General features: G+C 36.6%; 1 protein-coding gene across 1 annotated transcript in view; it reads right to left on the bottom strand.

The window, feature by feature from the left end:
* TMEM121 (transmembrane protein 121) overlaps positions 1–13,638 on the bottom strand; it is a 1,625,720-nt gene that overhangs the window by 1,601,797 nt on the left and 10,285 nt on the right. The window lies entirely within an intron of this gene.

Here is a 13,638-nt window from a genome sequence, read left to right as displayed (position 1 = left end):
ATTACAATCTCCAAGGTTGAGGAAAAGCAGGGTTGTGGATACGTCTCAACCTCCTAGTCCAAGATATCTGGACAAAGCTTGACATAATGGGGGTACAAATGCCCAAAAATCAGAACCGATTTTAAATATTGCTCTTATAAACTTAAAAAGTAGCTAGAATAACAGGGTTTGTGTTGAAATGCATTTTCTAGAGGATATGAAGTCTGAAACTCAAATGTATGTTATTATTTGGCGATTTTATTCTTTAGATCGCCACAGTGATTTGCCAGAAAACCACAAATTTTATGAGGAATAGACCAACATTTTAATGCAAAAATCTGGACATTCTGCAAAAACCTGAACAGTTGAGGGGAATGGCCCTGGGTGCCTGAGATGTCAGAGCATAATGGGTTTAAAGTGAAGGCACAAGGCAGGACCACCAGGCTCTAAAAATCGAACTATTCAACGGATAAGCACTTTCACATGTAAAAACATACTTCATCAGATCTCAAAAAACAGTCAAACAGCTTAATTTAAACAGATTTAAAATACTGCCAACCATTCCAGTTCACAGCAGGAAAATCAAGTTAATTAACTAATTAACCCCTTCAGCAATAAGACAAATGCTGACTAAAAACAGAATAAAATCCAAGTTAAGCAGACAATAGGAAGTTGTGTGTATATATATTCAACAGTCACACACACACAAATCCTAGCATAGTTATATGAGTGTATATGTATATAAATTCATATAAAAATATATGCATGCATAAAACAAGATATAACATGTGTACATCAAATATATAAGTATGCATAAATAGAGAAAAAATAAAATAAAAATTAAAACTCAAACAAATTTATATGAATATAAAAATTTAGAGAATTCCCTTTACCAGTTACAATATATACTGTGAACTGGTCATGAATCAGACAACAATATTATTGTACTCGAATAATAACTTACTTCAGCTCATCCTACCTTAACCTACTCTAGTTTATTTTATCTTATTTCATTACATATTATTTTATTGCATTATATTACATATTATTTTACTGTACGTGCTACCAGGGCTGGTTTAAGACTAACCTGATTGTTAAGCCCTGGAAAAATATGGGCACGCAATATAAAAATCCACTTAACTTCTACCAACTGTAATTGATTGTTCAAATTGCCCCCTCACATTAATCGGCACTATTTGCAGAACCCTAAAGCTAAATGTGTGGGTACTAAAATTAACCACATGTTTAGCTAATGCATTTTGTTGATTTTAATTTTTGATGTCATACAAGTGATTATAAATCCTGTCTCTCAACCTTTGTGTAGTCTTGCCTACATAGAAACAGGTACAACAATTACAAGATGTAAGATATACTAAGTTAACACTGTTACAGGTAGCAGTAAATCTAGGAACAAACCTGTAATTTAGGACAGGATGGTCGAAATTCTGTTCAACAGTTATAGCACTACACATCCTGCAATGTTTACATGAAAAAGTCCCATAGCTCAAACTCCTAGTTGGAATCAAACTATTACTGGGACACCCCACCACATCTTTACAAAAGATGCATTTAAAGTTGCTACTATTTCTATAAGTGAAACATGGAGACCTCCCAACTATCCTGGCAGTAGCTGGGTCCAATAAAAGGGCATGCCAATTGCGCTTCACCACCTCTATAGTATAACTGATATCTCCTGTATATGTGGTGACAAAGTGAAGCCTATTGCTACTATCATAACCAGTCATGTTTCTTGTTGAGGAGACATTCGAGCCCATTACTTCCTCTCTTACATTCACTAAAATAGACTTCTTATAGCCCCTGTCCAAAAATAACTTATCTAACTCATCCAACTGTAATAACAGATCATCTGGATCTTTACAAATTCTCTTCAGTCTATGGTATTGACTCTTAACAATGTTAGAAAAGGTCATCCTGGGATGCATACTATTAAAATGCAATAGAGCATTCGTCCAGCAGGGTTTCCGATATAATTTGGTACTCAGTAGTCCAGCAAAGTCTTGATGAATGGTAATATCAAGAAAATCTACAGAAACATAAGAAGAGGTCATACTGAACTCTAAAAAGTGGATTGTAGAGTTCAAGTAAGAAACAAAATCATTCAAACTTCCTTCATCACCTTTCCATAAAAATAGAATGTCATCGACAAAACGTCGATAGAGGAGAATATTAGAAAACCCCAAATGGTCAAACAAAAAAGCCTTCTCCCAATGGTACATTGCAAGATTAGCGTAGGAGTTCGCACAGGGGGTGCCCATTGCAACACCCCAATGCTGTAAATATAACTGGCCATTAAAAATAAAGATGTTATTGGTCATCACCATGTCTAGAAGTGTGGTAATAAGCACAGTCTCTTCATTAGACATACTTTCACAGCTGGTAAGAACCTCCCTAACAGCTTCAAGGCCAACATCATTAGGAATATATGTAAATAGGTTCTTAACATCTAATGTAACCAAGACACATTTTGAACATGTGGGATCATAATTATAGATCTCAATATCATCCAACAGTTGGAGAGTATCCTTAAGTATGGTAGGAATCTTTTTAACTAATGGACCCAGCTGGTGTTCAACATATACTGACATGGTCTCTGTCACCCAGCCACCACCAGATACAATTGGTCTCATTCAGGGAGATGTCAAAGACTTATGTACCTTAGGCAGACCTTTTATTAAAGGAACTAGTGGATGTTCAACACATAAATAAGAATAGAGTTGATAGTCAATTTGCCTACACATTAGGAGATCATATAAATTATCCCAAATTCCTCTAATAGCCTTGTCCAGAAGCAGGGTATCAATCATTTGATAGGTCTGAGGGTCCTGCAACATAGTTACCATGGCCTCAATATAATTAGAAGAGTTTAAAAGAACAATGCCACTGCCCTTATCAGCAGGTCTAATGGTTAGGGCATCATTTCCATGCAAGGAAAGAAGCGCTCGATGTTCATCCTTGGACATATTAAAGTAGGTATTTTTACAGCGATTTTCACCAGAAAGCAATTCATAAAAATCATATTCACATAATCTAACGAAACAGTCAACATGTGTTGGAATGACAGGACAAAAAGCACTCTTCCTTCTTAACCTAGAACCATTCTCAATGTTAACGGAATCTTCATTAGAGTACATTAATCTCAAAGCTATATTCCTGCCAAAGAGCCTAAGGTCTAAAAGTAAATCTGTTAGATTTGTACCTGCTGAGGGAATATAAGAAAGACCCTTGTTTAAAAAAGTATACTCTACTGTGGTGAGAGCAAAGTTAGACAAGTTAAAAACAAGTCCATTTACTTTCTTGTCCGTTGATCCACACTGTTGCCGTCTCCAGAAAACTTTCTCTTTCGTCATCCTCAGCTGGGTCTTCTCATCAGTGACCTTGTCCGATTTCTTGTGGGTAGAGGTAGAATAACCTGCAAAAACCTGGACAGTTTAGGGGAATGGCCCTGGGTGCCTGAGATGTCAGAGCATAATGGGTTTAGGAAAGTTATGCAGGTCTGTAACAAAAATTGCAAATTCTGCATACAGTCCTATGAAGTGGAGAGGATCTCAGGGAGGTGTAGAGTAAGACACAGTGACCATGACAGTCTTTTTATTTATTTATTTTTGTTAGAGCAGGAGAGATAAATAAACAGAAGAAGACAAAGACAGTGGTATGAAACTTCATAAAACTGACTTATTGTGTGTTGGATGTAATGGTCAAGGATGAGTTAGGATTCTGGGCAAAAGCAGAGGAAATATTCTATAGGAATAGGTCAGGGATGGTAGTACTCAGGACTGCAGCCAAGAGGATGAGGAAGAAGCAAAAAGAGAAGACGGCCAGTGTAGTTACAATGCAATGTGAATGTAGAAAAGCAAAAAAACAAAATGGGCTTTAAAAGGTAATAATGACGGGTAGATTTATTTGGGACGATGCTTAGAATAAGGCTGACAGAAATGCAACAAGGAAGATAACGGCAACAAAGGTTAATTTAGAAAGGGAGATAGGAGATGGGATCATGAAGGATAACAAATGTTTTTTTAGGTAATGCCTCTACTCTACAGGGATTTGTAAGTCCACACCATGAGTAGTGTGTGTACTTGTGAAAAAATGCATGAGGAAAAGGACATCAGTCAACTTTCCTCTGAATGTCTTACAGTAATCAGAGATGTTTGTAGAATGTTGGGAAAGAAACATGGCCAGGGGCTTGAGGAGCTAGAGCTCTTCTCACCTGAGACAAGAATAGATGGTGATAACTTGTTATTGGTGTGCAACATCATGCCAGGGAGATGCTAATGGGTCATTCTGAACATGAAGGGCAGAGAGGGAAGCATTCTAAGGAAGTGATCTACACTCCAACATCCTGCCACACTGTGACACACATTAGTTGTCTTATAATGTCTTGATATTAGTTAGAATCTACTCTTTTATCTTCACTCATCACACCAGGACTTGAATATCTTCAGATACCATTATATAAATATGGTTGTGATCATAGTCTTTCACCTAATGCAGCCTACATTATCATAGATCAAAGCCAGTGGAGCTTCTTTTTACTACTTATAAGAGGTTGGAGCTACTACCATGTACCTTCCCATCCTGTCACTCATTTGATCCCCAGGCCTACTCTGTCTTTGCTGTCTAAGATCACAAATCTTAACATACACCCTCCCATCCTGTCACAGATTTAAACCATAGGCCTACTCTGTCCTTCCTGTCATAGATCAGAACCCACACCACACATCCTCACAATCTGCCCCGTCTCAAATTAGAATATTAAGTGTCCTCTGTCTCTGCCTGACAGAGGTTATAGCCTTTACCACATACCTTCACAACATGACACAGCTTAGAATGCTTTTTACTCTGTCACTGCTTTGCAGAAATCACAGCCCAAATTAGAACCCTAGGCCTGCTGTGTCACTGCCTGTTTCAGATCTCAGTCCTCACCACACATCCCCCCATTCCACCCCAAATTAACACCTTAGGCTTATTGCATGTCTTCTTCTCAGGGAGTCATTAGCCTACTCCCTCCTACTATGTTAGATATCAGTCGCCTCAGCAAATTCTCTCCCAGTATGTCAGAGATCAGAGGTACTGGTGTACTTAATCACTGCCAGTAAGAAACTGGCAAATTCTACTGACTTCCCCATAAGGTCTGGTGGAGACCAGTGCTTCCCTACAAGGAGACTCTTCATTGCCTCCATCAATATCAGCATGTCAGAAGTTACAATATAAACCATGCCAATATGTTCTGAGTCTCCTACCTAATTAGTTTCGATTTCCAGACAATAACCTATGGAGTTAGCAGACAGTACAGACTTTCCTATTGACTGCCTTGTGTAAGTCTCAGACTTGACAGTTAGCTCTGGACACCCATTTCTACATCCCTCTTGTGTTAATGAGATACAAGTCTCTTTGAGACTTACACCTTGACAGAGTAACAGTTATTTAAGCAGTCTGCATTCCACAATGACCATGTTTCATGTTACTGCCCCATACTGTGATCCATCTCTTTCTGAGGAAGGCCAGCCAAACACTCATTAGTAGCTCTCACAGCAAATTTACACAATGTTGGTAGCTCCACTTTATAAATCCCAGACAAAGTCCTTCATACAAAGTTAAAAGAATCATGACAAAGCATAGACATCTTTGGAGGATAAGTTAGATAAATGAGAATTACAAGAACATTTTTTTCAATATTACAAAGGCGTATAAGCAGCAAGGAAGTAAGTACATCTGTCTGAATGACATTTATCAGTTAAAAATGTCTATAACTGTATTTAAGTTAATGAAAAGAAAAGAGTTATAGAGTAGCTGATAAAAAGTGGTTCATAAGCCCAGATTTTCTAGTGCTTAGAGAAAGAATAGAAAAGCTGGCTGTAATCAAGAGACTACAGCATAAATTTATTAGTAAAATAATGTAGTTAAAGTGGGCAGCCAAGGCATAATTATCTAGGTTCTGTAGTGCTAGTCCCCGTGTTCTTTAGGCAAAATCATTTTTTCTAGGTCTTTCCTTTGCCAAAATAAAGTCCTTTATGCAGTTCTTTAATCAGGTCATTTCATTTATCTCTACTTTGAACCAGAATGGCTGTGTTAAATATAATACACGGGAAATTATATGAAACTGTATCACCCATGCCCATTGATCAAAATCTAAATTAAGCAGTCTCTATTTCTGTCCGTTATTTTGAATTTCTGACCATTTATTTTGTTCAGACCCCAAAAACTTTCTCTATGATTCTTTCAACCAGCTATTTAAATATTTAATTTCTCTGCCTTTACACCAGTGCCTATACATTTTTCTTTATTATGTCTTGCATCCCTAGATGTAATCCTTAGGCTTTAGTCCTGCCCTCTTTTATCTTATAACCAGAGAATTTCCCAAATTCTTTCCAATCCCTCTCTTGATTACTCAGTGATATCATTACATTACCTGCATGAAGCATTTTCAATTCCACTGTGCCTCACTGATTCCCCATTGACTGTGATTGCCTGTTTATATATAATTTTAAGTGCATGATTATGTATTCATTTTGCTATTATATGTTAACCACATAAGTAAAACAATACAAAGATCTTGTTCAACCACAACCCAGGCACATAAGAGAATTCAACTGTAAGAATAGAACAAAGACAAAAAAATTGACAAGATATAGAGGATCATCTAGTTTCTGGTTGGAGACAGACTGCTTTGTGTTTGAGAAATGGATGCAAAGAAATTCAGTTTGAGAATAATGCTTGAGAAGTGAGTACTGACATCTACGTTCTGAATACATAATAAATTATAGTGATTGGAGAGCAGATTATAATGCTTTGTTAACACAAAGTGAGTTTTAATTACAGAGAAGTTACAGCATCTGTTTAAAAAAAGTTATATGGTTACGCAAGGATGTTTGATGTTGTTGCTGATTAGCAGAGCTCTTTACTTCTGACTTACATTTATCTGGGAACATGAGGAATTTTACAACTTTTACAGCCGCTAGTTAGTTTCTCATGCAGCTCATTGGGTACTGCTTCTGTGTGGCTGAGTAAACATTTATTATTATCATAGCAATGATGTTCATTTATGTGTCTATGTGCATACATATATTCCATACACATAAACACACACACATATATCAAGTTTATTGTATCTAAGAGCTTACATATGACCCTAGCTACAAAAAGTTCATTTCCCAGCATGATCAGAGCACTCTTCCTATTAGAACAGCACTGGCAAAGATAAATCTGAGGCAGTTACATACACTTTCTGAAAACACACGGAGTCAGTGACATGTTCAAATGGATGTATATTGAAGAATTGTGAAAACATTTGCGGAAACCAATTCCATTAGAAAAAGGCAAAAAAAGCCAACATTGCACGTCACTGACTGTAGCAAAAACTATAACAGAGCAAGCACCCTGCATACTTTATACGTCTGCTTCTCTAAATATTACTAATAGAAACTCACCTTCCATCACTGTTGAGTAATTCCATATGCTAAAGACTGATTTAATTGGAACAAAGCTTGACCAAAATCAGGGAACTCCATTCAAATCACATGTACGCATACTGCTTAAATGCTATCATTGTCGCTATGGAGTCTAGTACTAGTACCTTTAGCCCTGCAGCACTGACATTTGTAATCCTCTTTTACATGCTCTTTACTTTTTTTTTTCCTTGAAGGTTAAATGTTTTTTATCCATCTTGATAATAACAGGCATGCAATTCCAGCCTGCTGGTAAAACCTTCCTCAAAGGTCTCCCATAGATCAAGGGTAAATATAGACTTTCTTTGAAAATGAACATTTAAGCATCGCAAGTGTGACTAAGTGGAGATTACTGTTTCATGTTTATGTTACTAAAGATTCATAAAATGTACAGTACAGATGGATAGATGGATGTACACCATGTCAAATAAAAATAACAAAGGTTCTTAAACAGCTTTTAATTTGTGGTTAAATCCTTCCCAACACTAGTTATTTACATAATAAACTTCACATTTCACCACATCAACCATGGGATATCCTGCAGTGATCTTTCTTTTAAGCAAGTTACACTATTCAACACCATGAACTGTCTAGATACATCTGTCTACAAAACGTGTTTAAACTGAATGTCATTTGGTATAAAAAAAAAAAAAAAGGATAAACCCCAGTTTTGGTGATCACAACACATTGCTTTTTTGCACCTGCACCCCCATGTGTGGGGAGGGATTCCCTTCACAAGCTCAAAGTTTCAAAACTTCAAACTGCAAATGGTCAAGACCATAAGACTGAAGTTTTGAAACTTCAAACATTTTGAATGGAGACTGCTGTACAGCGCAGAATGGGAAACTTAACATTTTCCTCACTATACTGCGATTTTGGAGTTGGCATATTTATTTAGTAAGGGGGTATGGGGGGTGCATGGGGGCTTGCCCCCTTAAAAATGTAAAAAAATGTTTGTTTTTATTTTTTTTTTAAATTACAATTTCAAAGTTACAAAACTTCAATTTTATGGTCTTGGCCATTTGCAGTTCGAAGTTTTGAAACTTCAAGCTTGTAAAGCAGATCCATAGAGAGACATCCCATTTGCAGAGCAGTGGGGAAAAGTCCAACCTCAAACACTGATAAAAGTGTTTTGGCTATTTTTCTACTACTGAATGGTATTCAGTTTAAATGCATTTAGTAGACTGACAGGTTCACATCTATCTAATAGTTCCCAGTGACTCAAATTCCACCATATTGTGAGCCATACACAGTACAGTGAGTTTTTGATCAGTAATCCTGACTAACATATAATTCAGAAACAAGTGTGCAGCTATTAGCTGCTCTTCAGTATGCCATACAGTGAAGAGAATAGAGTAAAACAGTATCAAATGTAAAGCACATTGTGCTGATGAGAATAGGAGTTTAGCAGCAGTTAAGACGCACACCAAACAGACCTTGTCCACCTTAAAATTCTGAATAATGCACAACAAAATAGTGCACTATTCAGAATTTCAATAAAAATAGTATATGTGAAAGGTATGGAGTCCTAAAGGCTAAATGTCCATATTAGCAAAACAATAGCAGATGTTTGGGTACAGAAGATGAAAGGTACAGATGCATTGTAGGAAGTGCAAGTTCTCTTTATCAATGCTGATGTGTGGATTGTGTAATAAAGTGGTGTATTCTGTATCACAACCTAAGCAGTGGTTAACAGATGGAAGCAAAGCAGGGCTAAAGAGTGGCAGTCGTTAGCAGCTTGTAACCAGTGCAGCTGTTTTAGTACATGAAATGGGGTTGCTAAGAGCACAAAGGATACTGAGGGGATACTTATCTATGCTAAGGGTACCCTGCAGGGCAGCACAATGTACTCTCTATAGACTAGAGCACATGGCATTTTGGAGTTGCCGTGGTATACTGAGTTTGCACAGGAAGCCAGCATTAGCACCCTATACTGGTATTTTGTCTTCATGGTGTTGTATGCATTGATCAAGGGTGAAAACCCAAAAGCTTGCTGATTTGCATTAAATGGAATTTTATATTGGAGTTGTTTGGATGTTTTTTTGGGGGGGGGGTTTGTTTCGTTTATTGTTCCTTGTTGAGCTCATTTACATGGATTTGTACCTCTTTTTACTGGATTTTGTCTTCATGGACAGAAGACATGAAACAGGGAGCAAATGAATACAAGGCCAAATGGAGATTATAGGTATGCACTTTGTGAGCCACTGCTATCGGTGTCAGTGTGCCAGAATGAGCAACACAGTTCAAAGACCTACCAAGTAGATTTGTCTTTATTACCCAGTCTTCTGTGCTAGTGCTCATTTGCATTACATTTGGATTCTGTATGTTGTGACTAACATCACAAAATTGCAGATATATATAGTATTGCTGTCTTGACAGCAGTGGGACCTTTACAAAAGTACCATGATAGATACTTCAGTTAGTCTGTGTGTCCAGTCTCCCTTTGCATGCATTATAAGAATGGCAGTGGATCAGTTATGTTTCCACACAGCACAGTGTATTCCCTTCTGCTACTGCACCTCAGTAATTATTATGTAATGCAGTTTCTGTAACATCTTTGCTATGTAGTATAGCTGTCTAACAATTGCACTATCTTGCTTATATATGCATGTAAATTATTTACATACATACATTGCACCAGCTGCCTTCTTGGTGCACAGCAACGTATTGCTTTTGCAATCCTAGTGAGTAAGCTGCCTTTGAAATGAAAGTATTTTTCTGTACATTAGCCTGAAGTGTATACCATCTTTCTACAGCTCATGCATAGTATTTTAGCTTTTTAGCACCAAAGCACAAAATACAGTAAAATAAAATTAGAGTGCATTGTTATTTTTGTTACTATTTATTAAGGGGATAAGGCACCTCATCCTAAGACTGTTTCCAGACATATGCCAAGTGACTGGCAAACAAATTTCAGTAAAAGCTATACACAGATTCTTAGAAATATATTGAAATCTAATAAGTAATAAAACAATGCAGAGTACTGAGAGTACGACAGCACGGTGCTTAGAATATGACAGCAGCATATTAAGAGTATGACAGCATATTAACCAAGAGCTGTTGGACATGCTATACCTAAAGAAATCCTAGTCCCTCTGAGCTACATGCTCTAAAGATCTAAACCTTGTCACCACAATAAACAGAACATGCTGGAGGGATAGATTCCTGTCCCAGAGACTTCCCATACTCTGGAACAAGCTACCCATCTGTGTCAAGCAGAGTTCCTCACTAGCACTCTTCAAGAAAAATCTTAATGAGTGGATGGGAAATAGGAAATTCACCCCAGGGATCACTTCTGTGGCTCTGCTCGACAGTGGCACAAGAAAATAACCTTCTTGGGTAGCAAAATGAACCTAGGAGAAGAAACTCTTACCCAATTTTATTTGCTCTAACTTTTAACACATAGAAGGCAATTTTGAAGGTAAAGAAAAAGAAGAAAAAGTAAAACATTTAAAACATTATATGAGTAGTGAGTTGCTTGCAGAATTATATTCAAATGAAGTAAAATCATCATATTAAATAGCGAGAGTGATGCAGTCATTATGCCACATACCAATGCATAACTGAGACATTATCAACTGGAGGTATGTTATCTCATCTACAGCTATGTCACATGCAAACCTAGGACAGCACTTGCAAAAAAATCCTCATCCCTCATGTCACCCCCCCCCATACTGTCCTTAAACTTAAGTGCCAGCAGCAAAGTTCTTCAAACTACCAATAATGAAATATGTAGGTTCACTTAACGTTCAGCAAGGTATAAGCACCCATGCTCCACTCTCAAAAATGCAAAATGTCGAGAAGTCACCATCAGAGGTTCAGTGCTTCTATCAGTATTCAATACTCCCCCTGAATGTCATGCAAATGAAGCATTGTGTCCTCTCTCCTCTATCTCAGAGACACCACAGGATTTCCACGCACCATATGAAGCCCTGAGTTCTTCCAGACTACAGCTAAGAAACACATTCATGCACTAGTAAAAAAACACAGTGTTCTCAACTGGGTACATTTTTTTTTCCTAAGCATCTCTCAGAAACTTTGTAGTTCAAACAGCTACATCCTTGCCTAACCAATGAACTTAGAAAGAAACACAATATAATATTTTCAGGGAAATTTGCAACTGTTTTAAAAAGTTGGCTAAATAAATGACTGTTTGTCTCAGCTTCGATCCTACTCAAATAAAACACCGTTCCAAGACATGTGAACCCTTTACAATATATAATGCTATTATATAATTCTGTTATATAAATATTTAAAATTTTAACTTGAGTAAATGTAACAACTGTCTAATTTTAAACATCTGATTAGTGTTTCTCACAATATTTACCTTAGGATGAAGAAAATCAAGGCATTTAAAACCTGTATCATTGTGTCTGTCAGCCACAATCCCCATCTCTTAGATGCGAACTCTTACTAACAAGGTATTCGTGAAAGTTGCCCAAAGCACTTTATTTTTGTTTTTTTTTTTAATGTAAATCTGTCAGTATTTCAAATATTTTATAACTTACTAATCTTAAAGTACTTGTCAAAATAAAATTATGACAAACTATGTACATTTCTGTTATAAATTTCTGTGACTAGGTACCCCATTTGTGCCTAACAATGGTATCAAGACTAGCTGACCATCTTAGTGAACAAATAAACAGATAAAGTGCTTCCTTATAATACCCGGTTCTCTAATTTCTTGGATGAGTTATCTACTATGTGAAGTTTGCACACCTTTCATGTGTCAGTGTGGGTTCTCACTGTGTGCCCCAGTTTCTTCCCACATCCCTAAAACATGACATGGAAGAATTTGTAATGCCCTGAATTGCTAGTAGTTCTGAACACCATTTGCAAATACATGTGTGTTCATTCTCTGATAGGCCAGTCTGTGACCCATCCAGCATTACATTTGTAACTTGTACACAACTGCAGGATAGGTCTTCACCCATGACGCTGAAATTGAATAATTGGAAAGTCAGAGAAGAAGGAATCACATGCACAGTAATTTACAAAAACAAAAAAAAAGAAGTTGTAGTTGGTTTCATTAACTCATTTCTACTTTTCTAACCATACCTTGTGAGGTTCATAAGTGGGACAAAACTGTGAAGCCTACCTGCTGAAATATACCTCATTTTAGTACAACCATACATATGCAGTTAATCCACTACTAGTTCATCAATTTACACACATTTCAGAAGTTTCATTGTATGAATTGTTAATGCATGTTAATACAAAATAAGCTTAGAGCCCATGTTTTGTACTCTTTTGTTATGATGCCAGGGTTGTAGCTACCTCACTGTGTAGACCATTCCCATTTTATCAGGTTCATAAATACAGCTCTTTCTAAAATACACAACAAAGCAACAATTTGAAAGTTGTAAAAATTAATATGAAAATGTAAATCAATATGTGTGCACACCCTAAAAAGCATATTGGTTGAATTCAGTTTGGTTGAATACATTTTGCATGGTTGCTTCTCTCTTTTTTCCAATGTAGCTATTATTCTAGGAGGTTATTAAACTATCCAGAAATAGACTAACTGCAGCTTTACTCCCTGTATTTCCAGCAGTTCCAGACTATTATTCAAAAGTGTGTGTGTGTGTGTGTGTGTGTATATATATATATATATATATATATATATATATATATATATATATATATATATATACACATATGAACCTTAGTCTGCTACCCTGTCTGCTTTAGAAGACTAATAAGAACATCTAACAAGACCCACATATTCTATTTATCCAAAGTATTGGGTTATTGTCATATTTACCAAACACAGATTAATTGAACAATTTTACAGGAATAACTGCACATACCAAAAATTGGTTGACTAGTGACATAGTCATAAACATATCTTTGTCTAGGTTGACTGAAGATCAGGTTTCTGTTGAGTATAGGATTATCTTTTATACCTACCAGATCATCTGATTTAACAGACGTTGTTACTGATTTAAGATTTTTTGCTAGGAAAGAGTTACTGTCATTGATTTATCCTGAGCAGAATACAATGGATCAAGTTTTTAAAAGACCTAGCACATATACTCCTGCTACACATCCATTTCTGGAAGCATCTGTTGGTCTATGTGAGACAGAGATTCATCACTCTATGACTTCTAGACATTAAAAGTCTTTTTATAATTTAACATCTGAGCAGACAGCAGCTCTTCAAGAACTATGTGAGCCCCCCCCCCACACCTTT

This window comes from Protopterus annectens, chromosome 6.part0 (genome assembly GCF_019279795.1).
Source record: "Protopterus annectens isolate FY-2018-M chromosome 6.part0, PAN1.0, whole genome shotgun sequence".
Classification (NCBI taxonomy): Eukaryota; Metazoa; Chordata; order Ceratodontiformes; family Protopteridae; genus Protopterus; species Protopterus annectens.
Note: the sequence above shows the minus strand (reverse complement) of the source record. Positions and strands in the feature narration are given on the sequence as shown.